The sequence below is a fragment of the Pristiophorus japonicus genome, chromosome 1, assembly GCF_044704955.1.
Source record: "Pristiophorus japonicus isolate sPriJap1 chromosome 1, sPriJap1.hap1, whole genome shotgun sequence".
Taxonomy (NCBI): Eukaryota; Metazoa; Chordata; class Chondrichthyes; family Pristiophoridae; genus Pristiophorus; species Pristiophorus japonicus.
In genome coordinates this window covers 456,137,207-456,153,385 of record NC_091977.1, presented here as the reverse complement: position 1 = coordinate 456,153,385, position 16,179 = coordinate 456,137,207, and the positions used below count along the sequence as shown (strand labels likewise).

The following is a 16,179-nucleotide window of genomic DNA, read 5'->3' as shown; positions in this document are numbered from 1 at the left end:
ACTTGTGCACCACTCCATCGTAGGGGACCTTGATGGTAGCACTGCCGCTTACGGGAATCTGTTCCTTTGTGTAAGTTCTCAGTTTGATGCGAATGGGAGTCAAGACTGGCCGTGAGGCCTTGCTGCACCACAATTTATCGAAAGTCTTTTTGCTCATAATGGACTGGCTCGTGCCTGTGTCCAGCTCCATTGACACCGGGAGTCAATTTAATTCAACCTTCAGCATTACAGGGGGACATTTTATGGTAAATGTGTGCACCTCATATACCTCTGCCTCCTTGGTCTGAGGCTCTGGTTCATCGTGATTTGCTGTGGATCTGTCCTCCTCTGAAACATGGCGGTTTGCAGGGTTTACAGCTCACCTGCACATATGTTGAAGATGTCCAATTGTTCCACAGCCCTTACAAACGTACCCTTTGAAGCGGCATGATTGGAAACGATCACCCCCATAGCACCAACAAGCTGTTAATGGCCTTGCATTCATCACCCTTGATGGTGGACTCTGAGACATCTGCGGACGTGCAGCTGCAGGCAAGTGGGGCCTGCCCTGTACTTTGCGATTTGAAAACATCACTTTGTTCACAGTACTTGTAGCAGCACTCGTGTGCTGAGAGATTTGCTTACTATTGTCACTGGTGGCAATGAATGCCTGGGCTATCGCTATGGCCTTACTCAAGGTTGGGGTCTCTACAGTCAAAAGTTTGCGAAGTATCACTTCATGGCCAGTGCCAAGTACGAAAAAGTCTCTGAGCATGTGCTCCAAATGTTCTTCAAATTCGCAATGTCCTGCAAGGCGTCTTAGCTCGGCGACATAACCCGCCACTTCCTGGCCTTCAGACCTTTTGTAGGTGTAGAACCGGTACCTCGCCATCAGAACGCTTTCCTTTGGGTTCAGATGCTCCCGGACCAGTGTGCACAAATCATCGTATGATTTCTCTGTGGGTTTCGTTGGAGCAAGCAGATTTTTCATGAGGGCATACGTAGGTGCCCCGCAGTCGGTGAGGAGAATCGCCCTTCGTTTGGCAGCATTCGCTTCTCCTTCCAGCTCGTTGGCCACGAAGTATTAGTCGAGTCGCTCCACGAAGGTTTCCCAATCATCTCTCTTCAAGAATTTCTCCAGGATGCCCACTGTTCTCTGCATCATTGGGTTCATCATCTGTATCTCGTCGCCAGTTATATATGAATAAAGAGTCTGACTGGATACTGTGAGCTCAAAGTAAAGTGTGACCGTAGTCTTTTATTGCAGGTCTCCAGAGTGCCTCACCAGCCTTTGAGGCCTCCTTAAGTACCTGTCCTTGGGACTCCAGGGGATGAGCCCTCTGGTGGCTGTACTAATCTTTTCCTAATCTGCCGCCATTCAGATAATATTCTGCCTTTGTGTTTTTGCCCCCAAAGTGGATAACCTCACATTTATCCACATTATACTGTATCTGCCATGTATTTGCCCACTGACCTAACCTGTCCAAATCATCCTACAGCCTCTTAGCGTCCTCCTCACAGCTCACACCGCCACCCAGTTTAGTGTCATCTGCAAACTTGGAGATATGACACTCAATTCCATCATCCAAATCATTAATGTACATTGTAAAGAGCTGGGGTCCCCGCACTGAGCCCTGCGGCACTCCACTAGTCACTGCCTGCCATTCTGAAAAGGACCTGTTAATCCTGACTCTCTGCTTCCTGTCTGCCAACGAGTTCTCTATCCATGTCAGTACAGTACCCCCAATACCATGTGCTTTAATTTTGCACACCAATCTCTTGTGTGGGACCTTGTCAAAAGCCTTTTGAAAGTCCAAATACACTACATCCACTGGTTCTCCCCTGTCCACTCGACTAGTTACATCCTCAAAAAATTCAAGAAGATTTGTCAAGCATGTTAATCTAAGGATTAAGTCATGACAGGAGAGCTCGGTCACGTGATATGCTCCTCCTGTACCATGTGGGAATTCAGGGACACTTCCGGTGTCCCTGACGACTACGTGTGCGGGAAGTGTATCCGCCTCCAGCTCCTGACGGACCGCGTTGCGGAATTGGAGCTGAAGGTGGATTCACTCTGGAGCATCCACGATGCTGAGAACGACGTGAGTAGCATGTGTAGCGAGTTGGTCTTACTGCAGGAGAAGGGTCCACAGCCAGCTAGGGAATGGAAGACCAGCAGGAAGAGTAGTGCAAGGAAGGTAGTGCAGGGGTCCCCTGGGGTCATCCCCCTGCAAAACAGATGCACTGCTTTGAGTACTGTTGAGGGGAATGATTCATCAGGGGAGGGCAGCAGCAGCCAAGTTCATGGCACCGCGACTGGCTCTGTTGCACAGGAGGGCAGGAAAAAGAGTGGGAGAGCGATAGTGATAGGGGATTCAATTGTGAGGGGAATAGATAGGCGTTTCTGCGGCCGCAACCGAGACTCCAGGATGGTATGTTGCCTCCCTGGTGCAAGGGTCAAGGATGTCTCGGAGCGGGTGCAGGACATTCTAAAAAGGGAGGGAGAACAGCCACTTGTCGTGGTGCATGTTGGTACCAACGACATAGATAAAAAAAGGGATGAGGTCTGACAAAACGAATTTAAGGAGCTAGGAGCTAAATTTAAAAAGTAGGACCTCAAAAGTAGTAATCTCGGGATTGCTACCAGTGCCACGTGCTAGTCAGTAGGAATCGCAGGATAGCTCAGATGAATACGTGGCTTGAGCAGTGGTGCAGCAGGGAGGGATTCAAAGTCCTGGGGCATTGGAACCGGTTCTGGGGGAGATGGGACCAGTACAAACCGGACGGTCTGCACCTGGGCAGGACCGGAACCAATGTCCTAGGGGGAGTGTTTGCTAGTGCTGTTGGGGAGGAGTTAAACTAATATGGCAGGGGGATGGGAACCAATGCAGGGAGACAGAGGGAAACAAAAAGGAGACAAAAGCAAAAGACAGAAAGGAGATGAGGAAAAGTGGAGGGCGGAGAAACCCAAGGCAAAGAACAAAAAGGGCCACTGTATAGCAAAATTCTAAAAGGACAAAGGGTGTTAAAAATCAAGCCTGAAGGCTTTGTGTCTTAATGCACGGAGTATCCGTAATGAGGTGGATGAATTAACTGTGCAAATAGATGTTAACAAATATGATGTGATCGGGATTACGGAGATGTGGCTCCAGGATGATCAGGGCTGGGAACTCAACATTCAGGGGTATTCAACATTCAGGAAGGATAGAATAAAAGGAAAAGGAGGTGGGGTAGCATTGCTGGTTAAAGAGGAGATTAATGCAATAGTTAGGAAGGACATTAGCTTGGATGATGTGGAATCTATATGGGTAGAGCTGCAGAACACCAAAGGGCAAAAAACATTTGTGGGAGTTGTGTACAGACCTCCAAGCAGTAGTGGTGATGTTGGGGAGGGCATCAAACAGGAAATTAGGGGTGCATGCAATAAAGGTGCAACAGTTATAATGGGTGACTTTAATATGCACATAGATTGGGCTAGCCAAACTGGAAGCAATACGGTGGAGGAGGATTTCCTGGAGTGCATAAGGGATAGTTTTCTAGACCAATATGTCGAGGAACCAACTAGGGCGGAGGCCATTTTAGACTGGGTGTTGTGTAATGAGAGAGGATTAATTAGCAATCTCGTTGTGCGAGGCCCCTTGGGGAAGAGTGACCATAATATGGTGGAATTCTGCATTAGGATGGAGAATGAAACAGTTAATTCAGAGACCATGGTCCAGAACTCAAAGAAGGGTAACTTTGAAGGTATGAGGCATGAATTGGCTAGGATAGTTTGGCGAATGATACTTAAGGGGTTGACTGTGGATGGGCAATGGCAGACATTTAGAGACCGCATGGATGAAATACAACAATTGTACATTCCTGTCTGGCGTAAAAATAAAAAAGGGAAGGTGGCTCAACTGTGGCTATCAAGGGAAATCAGGGATAATATTAAAGCCAAGGAAGTGGCATACAAATTGGCCAGAAATAGCAGCGAACCCGGGGACTGGGAGAAATTTAGAACTCGGCAGAGGAGGACAAAGGGTTTGATTAGGGCAGGGAAAATGGAGTACGAGAAGAAGCTTGCAGGGAACATTAAGACGGATTGCAAAAGTTTCTATAGGTATGTAAAGAGAAAAAGGTTAGTAAAGGCAAACGTAGGTCCCCTGCAGTCAGAATCAGGGGAAGTCATAACAGGGACCAAAGAAATGTCTGACCAATTGAACAAGTACTTTTGGTTCGGTATTCACTAAGGAGGACACAAACAACCTTCCGAATATAAAAGGGGTCAGAGGGTCTAGTAAGGAGGAGGAACTGAGGGAAATCCTTATTAGTCGGGAAATTGTGTTGGGGAAATTGATGGGATTGAAGGCCGATAAATCCCCAGGGCCTGATGGACTGCATCCCAGAGTACTTAAGGAGGTGGCCTTGGAAATAGCGGATGCATTGACAGTCATTTTCCAACATTCCATTGACTCTGGATCAGTTCCTATGGAGTGGAGGGTAGTCAATGTAACCCCACTTTTTAAAAAAGGAGGGAGAGAGAAAGCAGGGAATTATAGACCGGTCAGCCTGACCTCAGTAGTGGGTAAAATGATGGAATCAATTATTAAGGATGTCATAGCAGCGCATTTGGAAAGAGGTGACATGATAGGTCCAAGTCAGCATGGATTTGTGAAAGGGAAATCCTGCTTGACAAATCTTCTGGAATTTTTTGAGGATGTTTCCAGTAGAGTGGACAAGGGAGAACCAGTTGATGTGGTATATTTGGACTTTCAGAAGGCTTTCGACAAGGTCCCACACAAGAGATTAATGTGCAAAGTTAAAGCACATGGGATTGGGGGTAGTGTGCTGACATGGATTGAGAACTGGTTGTCAGACAGGAAGCAAAGAGTAGGAGAAAATGGGGACTTTTCAGAATGGCAGGCAGTGACTAGTGCGGTACCGCAAGGTTCTGTGCTGGGGCCTCAGCTGTTTACACTGTACATTAATGATTTAGACGAGGGAATTAAATGCAGTATCTCCAAATTTGCAGATGACACTAAGTTGGGTGGCAGTATGAGCTGCGAGGAGGATGCTATGAAGCTGCAGAGTGACTTGGACAGGTTAGGTGAGTGGGCAAATGCATGGCAGATGAAGTATAATGTGGATAAATGTGAGGTTAGCCACTTTGGTGGTAAAAACAGAGAGACAGACTATTATCTGAATGGTGACAGATTAGGAAAAGGAGAGGTGCAACGAGACCTGGGTATCATGGTACATCAGTCATTGAAGGTTGGCATGCAGGTACAGCAGGCGGTTAAGAAAGCAAATGGCATGTTGGCCTTTATAGCGAGGGGATTTGAGTACAGGGGCAGGGAGGTGTTGCTACAGTTGTACGGGCCGAGTATTGTATACAGTTTTGGTCTCCTAACTTGAGGAAGGACATTCTTGCTATTGAGGGAGTGCAGCGAAGGTTCACCAGACTGATTCCCGGGATGGCGGGACTGACCTATCAAGAAAGACTGGATCAATTGGGTTTGTATTTACTGGAGTTCAGAAGAATGAGAGGGGACCTCATAGAAACGTTTAAAATTCTGACGGGTTTAGACAGGTTAGATGCAGGAAGAATGTTCCCAATGTTGGGGAAGTCCAGAACCAGGGGTCACAGTCTAAGGATAAGGGGTAAGCCATTTAGGACCGAGATGAGGAGAAACTTCTTCACCCAGAGAGTGGTGAACCTGTGGAATTCTCTACCACAGAAAGTAGTTGAGGCCAATTCACTAAATATATTCAAAAGGGAGTTAGATGAAGTCCTGACTACTAGGGGGATCAAGGGGTATGGCGAGAAAGCAGGAAGGGGGTATTGAAGTTGCATGTTCAGCCATGAACTCATTGAATGGCGGTGCAGGCTAGAAGGGCCGAATGGTCTACTCCTGCACCTATTTTTCTATGTTCTATGTTTCTCTGATTTCCCTTTCATAAATCCATGCTGACTTGGACCGATCCTATCACTGCTTTCCAAATGTGCTGCTATTTCATCCTTAATGATTGATTCCAACATTTTCCCCACTACTGATGTCAGGCTAACTGGTCTATAATTACCCGTTTTCTCTCTCCCTCCTTTTTAAAAAAAGTGGTGCTACATTAGCTACCCTCCAGTCCATAGGAACTGATCCAGAGTCGATGGACTGTTGGAAAATGTGTGTCTGCTCTTTGTGTGCCTGCTCTTTGGTCGAGCAAACCAACTTATCCCAGTCCCTCTCTTTCCCATAGCCCTGTAATTTTTTTCCCTTCAAGTATTTATCCAATTCCCTATTGAATCTGCTTCCATCGACCTTTTAGATTCAAGATCAAAGCAAGTTGCAGTGTAAAAAAAAAAAAATGTTTTCTCATGTCGTCTCTGGTTCTTTTGCCAATGACTTTGAATCTGTGTCCTGATTACTGATTTTTCTGCCAGTGGAAAAAGTTTCTCCTTAACAATACTCTATCAAAACAGTTCATGATTTTGAACACTGCTATCAAATTTCCTCTTAGTCTTCTCTGCTCTAAGGATAATGAGTCCAGCTTCTCCAGTCTCCATATAACTGAAGTCCCTCCTCCCTGGTACCATTGTAGCAAATCTCTTCTGAACCCTCTCTGTGGTCTTGACATCCTTCCTAAAGTGTGGTACCCAGAATTGGACAAAGTTCTCCAGCTGAGGCCTTACTAGTGTATTATAAATGTTTAGCAGAATGCCCTTGCTTTTGTACTCTCTTTCTTTATTTATAAAGCCAAGGATCCCATGTGCTTTGTTGAGCAGCCTTCTCACATGTCCTGCCTCTTTCAAAGATTTTTGTGCATACACCCTCGGATCTCTTTGTTCCTCTACCCCTTTAAAATGGTACCATTGAGTTTATACTGTCACTCTTCATTCTTCTTACCAAAATGTATCACTTCACTTCTCTGCATTAAATTTCATCTGTCATGTGTTTCCCCATTTCACCAGTCTGTCTATGTCCTGACGTCTGTTACTATCCTCCTCATTGTTTGCTACATTTCTGAGTTTTATGTCATCTGCAAACTTTGAAATTATGCCCTGTATACCCAAATCTACGTCATTAATACCGAGCCCTGAAAAACACCATTGTATGCTTCCTTCCAGTCTGAAAAACAACTGTTCACCATTACACTCTTTTTCTGTCCCTTAGCCAATCTTGTATTCACACTGCCACTGTGCCTTTAATCCCATGGGCTTCAATATTGTAAACAAGTCTATTATGTGGTACTTTGTCAAATGCCTTTTGAAAGTCCATATAATCACACTACCCTCATCAACTCCCTCCATTACTTCATCCAAGAGCTCAATCAAGTTAGTCAAACATTTAACAAATGTAATAAATATTTTCCAATTGCCAATTAATTTTGTCCTGGATTATTGTCTCAAAATTCCCTTACCATCTTAGGCAGTCCCTCAGAGTCGAGGATGACTTGCTTCCACACTAAAAATTAGTTCTCATGTGACTGATGAGTCCTATGCGGGACCTACAGTCTGTGTCACAGGTGGTTGAAGGAACGGGTACGTGGGTTGCCGTGTGCTCCTTCCACTATTTACGCTTGGCTTCAGCTTGCTCTTGGCATAGAAACTCTCTGTTCGGCGCCTTCCCAGATGCTTTTCCTCCACTTTCTGTGGTCTTGGGCCAGGGATTCCCAGGTGTCTGTGGTGATGTTGCAGTTTTTCAAGGAGGCTTTGAAGGTGTCCTTGAAGCGTTTCCTCTGCCCATCTGGGGGTCGCTTGCGTGTTGGAGCTCAGAGTAGAGTGTTTCTTTTGGGAGTCTCTTATCGGGCATGCAGACGATATGGCTCGCCCAATGGAGTTGATCGACTGTGGTCAGTGCATCGATGCTGGGGATGTTGGCCTGAGCAAGAACACTGACGTTGGTGCGCCTATCCTGCCAATGGATTTGCAGAATCATGCGGAGACAGCGTTGGTGGTACTTCTCCAGTGCTTTGAGGTGCCTGCTGTACATAATCCATGTCTCTGAGCCATATAGGAGGGTGGGTATCACTACTGCTCTGTAGACCATGAGCTTGGTGCCAGGTTTGAAGTCCTGGTCTTCAAACACTCTCTTCCTCAGGTAACCGAAGGCTGCACTGGCACACTGAAGGTGGTGTTGGACTTTGTCCTCGACATCTGCCCTTGTTGACAGTAGGCTCCCAAGATATCGAAAATGGTCCACGTTGTCCAAGGCCTCAGTGTGGATTTTGATAATCGAGGAGCAGATTGGTAAAGGATCTTTGTCTTATGGATGCTTAGTGTAAGGCCCATACGCTTCAATGAAGATGTTGATGATGGCTTGGAGTTCGGCCTCCGAGTGTGCGCAGATGCAGGCATCATCTGCGTACTGTAATTCAATGACAAAAGGATGGGCCTGGAGGAGACGGAGGTTGAACAGTTTACCGTTTGTTCTGTAGATTAGCTCCATTCCAGCGGGGAGCTTACTGAGGGTGAGATGGAATATTGCAGCAAGGAAGATCGAGAAGAGCGTTGGTGCAATGACACAGCCTTGCTTGATCCTGGTCCGAATGTGAATTGGGTCTGGTGGATCCGTTGGTCAGGATCACGGCTTGCATGTCGTCGTGAAGCAGGCGGAGGATGGTGACAAACTTTTGGGGGTAGCCAAATTTGAGGAGGACGTTCCATGATTGACAATGTCGAAGGCCTTTGTGAGGTCAAAGAAGGCCATGTACAGCGCTTGATGCTGTTCCCTGCATTTGTCTTTAATTTGCTGTGCGGTGAAGATCATGTCCATTGTGCCCCTTAGTGGGCGGAATCCACTTTGCGACTCTGGAAGGAGTTCTTCAGCCACAGGGAGAAGGCGATTGAGGAGGATACTTGCGATGACTTTCCCTGTGATGGACAGCAGGGAAATTTCTCTCTAGTTACCGCAATCAGATTTGTCGCCTTTCTTGAAGATGGTCACAATTACCGCGTCTCTCAGATCCCCGGCACGCTCTCCTCGTTCCAGATGAGAGAAATGAGATTGTGTATTCACGCCAAAAGCGTTTTCCGGCCATGTTTTAATGCATCAACGGGGATTCCATCTGCTTCCGAGGTCTTGTTTTTCAGTTGTCGGATGGCCTTTTCAACCTCCTGCCAGGCTGGGGTTGTGTGAGATGATGGTGGGTAGCATACTGCGGGATGGAGTCGAAGATTGGTCGAAGACAGAGTCTCGGTTGAGGAGATCTTCGAAGTGCTTCTTCCAGCGAGCACTGACTGCCTCTCTGTCCTTGATGAGTACCTCTCTGTTCTTGGCCAGCAGTGGGGTAGGGCCTTGGATGCTTGGGCCGTAGGTGGTCTTGACTGTGCTGAAGAATCCACGCATTTCGTGGTTGTCAGCTAGTTGCTGGATCTCCTGTGATCTCTCCACCCACCATCTCTTTTGGTCGCGAGTTTTTTGTTGGACCTCGGCCTTCAGACATGTGTAGAGCTGCTTTCTTATCTCGAGTTGTGTTGCTGTTTCCAGTCCAAAAAAGCTTTGTGCTTTGGCTTATTAGCTCCCGAATCTTTGGTTCGTCGAGAACGACCAAGTTTTGGTGTTTTCTAGTCGAGTGGGGAACAAAGAAATGGCAGACCAATTAAACAAATACTTTGGTTCTGTCTTCACTAAGGAAGACACACATAACCTTTTGGAAATACTAGGGGACCGAGGGTCTATCGAGAAGGAGGAACTGAAGGAAATCCTTATTAGTCAGGAAATTGTGTTAGGGAAATTGATGGGATTGAAGGCCGATAAATCTCCAGGGCCTGATAGTCTGCATCCCAGAGTACTTAAGGAAGTGCCCCAGAAATAGTGGATGCATTGGTGGTCATTTTCCAACAGTCTATCGACGCTGGATCAGTTCCTATGGATTGGAGGGTAGCTAATGTAACCCCACTTTTTAAAAAAGGAGGGAGAGAGAAAACACGGAATTATAGACTGGTTAGCCTGACATCGGTCGTGGGGAAAATGTTGGAATCAATTATTAATGTAATAGCAGCACATTTGGAAAGCAGTGACAGGATCGGTCCAAGTCAGCATGGATTTATGAAAGGGAAATCATGCTTGATAAATCTTCTAGAATTTTTTGAGGATGTAACTAGTAGAGTGGACAAGGGAAAACCAGTGGATGTGGTGTATTTGGACTTTCAAAAGGCTTTTGACAAGGTCCCACACAAGAGATTAGTGTGCAAAATTAAGGCACATGATATTGACGTGGATAGAGAACTGGTTGGCAGACAGGAAGCAAAGAGTAGGAATAAACGGGTCCTTTTCAGAATGGCAGGCAGTGATTAGTGGGGTGCCGCAGGGCTCAGTGCTGGGACCCCAGCTATTTACAATATACATTAATGATTTAGATGAAGGAATTGAGTGTAATATCTCCAAGCTGGGTGGCGGTGTGAGCTGTGAGGAGGATGCTCAGAGGCTGCAGGATGACTTGGGACAGGTTAGGGGAGTGGACAAATGCATGGCACATGCAGTATACTGCAGATAAATGTGAAGTTATCCACTTTGGTGACAAAAACAGGGAGGCAGAATATTATCTGAATGGTGACAGATTAGGAAAAGGGGAGGTGCAACGAGACCTGGGTGTCTTGGTACATCAGTCATTGAAATTTGGCATGCAGGTACAGCAGGCGGTGAAGAAGGCAAATAGCATGTTGGCCTTCATAGCTAGAGGATTTGAGTATAGGAGAAGGGAGGTCTTATTACAGTTATACAGAGCCTTGGTGAGGCCACACCTTAAATATTGTGTACAGTTTTGGTCTCCTAATCTGAGGAAGGACATTCTTGCTATTGAGGGAGTGCAGCGAAGGTTCACCAGACTAATTCCCGGGATGGCAGGACTGGCCTATGAAGAAAGACAGGATCGACTAATCGTGTATTCACTGGAATGTAGAAGAATGAGAGGGGATCTCAAAGAAACATATATAAAATTCTGACACAATTGGACAGTTCGATGCAGGACGAATGTTCCCGATGTTGGGGAAATCCAAAACCAGGGGTCACAGTCTAAGGATAAGGGGTAAGTCATTTAGGACTGAGATGAGGGAGAAACCTCTTCACTCAGAGAATTGTGAACCTGTGGAATTCTCTGCCACAGAAAGTTGTTGAGACCAGTTTGTTAGATATATTCAAAAGGGAGTTAGATATGGCCCTTATGGCTAAAGGAATCAAGGGGTATGGTGAGAAAGCAGGAAAAGGGCACTGAGGTGAATGATCAGCCATGATCATATTGAATGGTGGTGCAGGCTCGATGGGCCGAATGGACTACTCCTGCACCCATTTTTCTATATTTCTATGCTTCTTCACAGGTTTTAATTATGGAGGTCTTGTCCCCACCATCAACATTACAATGACTAGCCTATTATCATCCGGTTTATTCCCCCTTCCCTTTTGTAATCAGAAATGTAGCATTCGCAGTCCTCCAGTCCTCTGGCACCACCCCCTTGTATAAGTTTGGAAGATTGTTGCCTGAAACTCTGCAATTTCAGCGCTTACTTCCATCAGTAACCTCTGATGCATCCCATCTGGACCGGTTAGTTTTTCTACTTTGAGGACTGCCAACCTTTTAAGTACCTCCTCTTCATCTATTTTTATCCTATCCAATATTGTTACTACCTCGTCCTTTACTGCTAAATTGGCAGCATCCTCTTCTCTAGTGAAGACAGATGCAAAGTACTTATTTAATTACCTCCGCAATGCCCTCTGCCTGCACAAGAATATCTCCTTTTTTGATCCTTAATCAGCTGACCCTTCCTTTGACTACCCTTTTACTATTTGTACGTTTGTAAAAGATTTTTCGGTTCCCTTTTATGTTAGCTGCTAATCTATTCTCATACACTCTTTGCCCCTCATTCTTTTTTTTTTAAGATCTCCTCTGTACTTTCTATATTGAGCTTCATTATTGTATTATGTACCTTACATTTGTCATGAGCCTCATTTTTCTGACTCATTTTAATCTCTATCTTTTGTCATCCAGGGAGCTCTAGCTTTGGATTTGAGTTGTTGATGCCAGTTCATTGGATATATTCAAGAGAGAGTTAGATATGGCCCTTACGGCTAAAGGGATCAAGGGGTATGGAGGGAAAGCAGGACAGGGGTACTGAGGTGAACGATCAGCCATGATCTTACTGGTGCAGACTCGAAGAGCCGAATGGCCTACTCCTGCATCTATTTTCTATGTTTCTTTTCCCCCCTCATGAAAATGTGCCTATTCTGTACCCGAACCATCTCCTCTTTGAAGGCCTCCCATTCTTCAATTATTATTTTGCCTACCAATTTTTGATTCCAATCCAACTAGGCCAGATCCCTTTTCACTGAGGTTGGCCCTCTTCCAATTAAATATTTTTACATTTGATTGGTCCTTTTCCATAACTTGATATTATGATTCCTGTTCCCCAAATGCTCCCCCACTGAAACATAGGAACAGGAGTAGGCCACTTAGCCCCTTGAGTCTGTTCTGCCATTCAATGAGATTATGGTTCATCTGTGACCTAACTGCATATACCTGCCTTTGTCCCATATCAGTTAATACCTTTTTGGTTAAAAAAAAATTATCAATCTCAGTCCTAAATTCCCCAATCAGCAGAAATGTTTTTTCTCTCTCTACCCTTTCTGTTCCCCGTAATATTTTGAAAACATTGATCACATCTCCCTTTAAACTTCTAAATTCCAGAGAATAAAAGCTTAGTTTGTGTAATCTCTCCTCATAATTTAACCCTTTGAGTTCAGGTATCATTGTGGTAAATCTATGCTATGCTCCCTCCAAGGCCAATATCTCCTTCTTAAAGTTGCCCAAGACTCCAGCTGTGTCTTACCAGGGCTCTGTATAGTTGTAGCATAACTTCTACCCCTTTGTATTCTAATCCATTAGATATAAAGGCCAGCATTCTATTAGCCTTTTTGATTATTTTCTGTACCTGCCCAGGACACTTTAATGGTCTATGTACATGGACCCCAAGTCTCCACTTGCCCCATTTCATTCCTCAAGGCTAGATTCAGCCCTGCTTCCTTCCTCCTTGGGCTCGAAACACACTGATCAAGAACATTGTCTTGTACATATTTTAGGAATTCCTCACCCTCTGTGCCCTTTACACTGATACTATTCAAGATATGAGGATAATTGAAGTCCCTCATTATCACTACTCTGTAGTTCTTGCACCTTTCTGTAATTTGTCTGCATTGAACCGAGATGAGGAGGAATTTCTTCACCCAGAGAGTGGTGAACCTGTGGAATTCTCTACCACAGAAAGTTGTTGAGGCCAATTCACTAAATATATTCAAAAAGGAGTTAGATGAAGTCCTTACTACTAGGGGAATCAAGGGGTATGGTGAGAAAGCAGGAATGGGGTACTGAAGTTGCATGTTCAGCCATGAACTCATTGAATGGCGGTGCAGGCTAGAAGGGCCGAATGGCCTACTCCTGCACCTATTTTCTATGTTTCTATGTTTCTATGAACCTATAGGTATTTCATTCACGCAATGTCAAAAGAGTTACCATCAATGTCACCTGTAAAGTGGCTTGGTAGAGTGAAGGTTATATCTTAGCTGTATCTTCTAAAGATACTCATTGGCATATTAGTCATCAAGGCAGGCTAATTATACACCTCCCATTTTTTTGTATACTAATGATTAAATCCGAACGTATGTAGAGAATAAAGGAGTTCAGAGCATGTAAAATTAATGCCCTTTAGTATGGATGTTCATATTCTTTGAGTTAATTTATTTGTATATCTTGCTCCTATCCTCTTCACTTTCTAATTTGGAGTTTTTGGATGTTATTAATTTTTAGTAAATGTTTCACTTTTTATCAAACCATAACCTACACTGTAAAACAGCCTTGATTGAAACGAACTGTGGGTGAATCTTGTGGGCTTCAAAGATTTTTTATTATTCCCAGCTGGATCATGGCCCTAATTAAAGGTCAAAGAATAAAAGTAACCGTAGAGAATAACAGTCATACTTCAGCTGGGGTTCGGGTTAATAGGCACAATATAGTGGTGTGCTAAAGCAAAAATGTTTGTATTCATGTTACAAAATAAGAACAAACATAAGAAATAGGAGCAGGAGTAGGCCATTTGGCCCCTCGAGCCTGCTCCGCCATTCAATAAAATCATGGCTGATCTGACCCTGGTCTCAACTCCACTTCCCTGCCCGCTCCCCATAACCCTTGACTCCCTTATCATTCAAAAATCTGTCTACCTCCACCTTTAATATATTCAAAGACCCAGCCTCCACAGCTCTCAGGGGTAGAGAATTCCAAAGATTCACAACCCTCTGAGAGAAGAAATTCCTCCTCATTTCTGTTTTAAGTGGGCAACCCCTTATTCTGAAACTATGCCCCCCAGTTCTAGATTCCCCTATGAGGGGAAACATCCTCTCTGCATCTACCCTGTCAAGCCCCCTCAGAATCTTATATGTTTCAATAAGATCACCTCTCATTCTTCTAAACTCCAATGAGTATAGGCCCAACCTGCTCAACCTTCCTTCATTGAACAACCCCTTCATCTCAGGAATCAACCTCGTGAACCTTCTCTGAACTGCCTTCAATGCAAGTATATCCTTCCTTAAATAAGGAGACTAAAATTGTACGCAGCACTCCAGGTACAGTGCTGTACGCCAACGCCCTGTACTTCCCTACTTTTATACTCCGTCCCCTTTGCAATAAAGGCCAGCAGTCCATTTGCCTTCCTGATTACTTGCTGTACCTGCCTGCTAACATTTTGTGTTTCATGCACAAGAACCCCCAGATCCCTCTACTACAGCCATTTTGTAATCGCTCCCCATTTAAATAATTTGCTTTTTTATTTTTCCTACCAAAGTGGATAACCTCACATTTTCCCATATTATGGGCCCAAGTTTCGGGCCGCGCCTAGAACGGCGCAGCCCCGACCTGGACGCCCGTTTTTTGCGCCACAAAGTGCGCCTAAAAAAAACTTACAGATTCTCCGGCTCCCTGCAGGTCGGCGCGGCGCGGCGCAGCACGAGCTGTAGGGGGCGGAGCTAGGTCCCTGCGCTGAAAACAGTGCCGGGACCTCTGCACAGGCGCGCTACAGTGGGTGCGCATGTGCAGTAGCTCCAGGCACCCAAAACTGTGTGGGAGGGGCCTGAAGCACGCAGCCCCTAGCCCTGGCCGGATGGCTTCACTGGGGCTGCGTGCATAAGGCTGCCTCCCACGCCCAGCTCCTGCTTCCTCCCGACCCGACTCGACTCCCGCTTCCCCCCAGACCCGACCCCGACACCGACCCGACTCCCGTTTTCCTCCCACCCCTGGACCGGACGCGATCCCCTGGACTGGACCCGACCCGCGCTCCCGACGCCCCCCCACCCGGACTCGACCCGACCCGACCCAACCTGACCTCCCTCCCCCCGCCCCCGACACGAACCGACCCGACCTGACTTCCCTCTGCCCCACACCACCCCACCGACCGAACCTGTGCTCCTGACCGCCACCCCTCCCCCCCGGACCCGACCCGCGCTCCCCCCGACCCGACCCGCGCTCCCGACCCCGGACCCGACTCAACGCCACATACCTGTAAATCTGGTGCTGGGGACGGGCCCTGCCCGAAGTCTTGGGCCTGGCCCGTTCAGCCCCCCTCCCCCTTCTCCTTCCCCCCCTCCCTCCCCTTCTCCTTCCCCCCTCCCCTTCTCCTTCCCCCCCCCCACTTCTCCTTCCCCCCCCCTCCCCTTCTCCTTCCCCCCCCCACTTCTCCTTCCCCCCCCCCACTTCTCCTTCCCCCCCCCCCACTTCTCCTTCCCCCCCCCCCACTTCTCCTCCCCCCCCCACTTCTCCTTCCCCCCCCACTTCTCCTTCCCCCCCCCACTTCTCCTTCCCCCCCCCACTTCTCCTTCCCCCCCCCACTTCTCCTTCCCCCCCCACTTCTCCTTCCCCCCCCCACTTCTCCTTCCCCCCCCCACTTCTCCTTCCCCCCCCCACTTCTCCTTCCCCCCCCCCACTTCTCCTTCCCCCCCCCCCACTTCTCCTCCCCCCCCCCCACTTCTCCTCCCCCCCCACTTCTCCTCCCCCCCCCACTTCTCCTCCCCCCCCCACTTCTCCTCCCCCCCCCACTTCTCCTCCCCCCCCCCCACTTCTCCTCCCCCCCCCACTTCTCCTTTCCCCCCCCACTTCTCCTTTCCCCCCACTTCTCCTTTCCCCCCCACTTCTCCTTTCCCCCCCCCCACTTCTCCTTCCCCCCCCCACTTCTCCTCCCCCCCCCCC

General features: G+C 47.0%; 1 protein-coding gene across 3 annotated transcripts in view; it reads left to right on the top strand.

Moving 5' to 3' along the window:
- rmdn1 (regulator of microtubule dynamics 1) overlaps nt 1-16,179 on the top strand; it is a 98,938-nt gene that overhangs the window by 51,792 nt on the left and 30,967 nt on the right. The window lies entirely within an intron of this gene.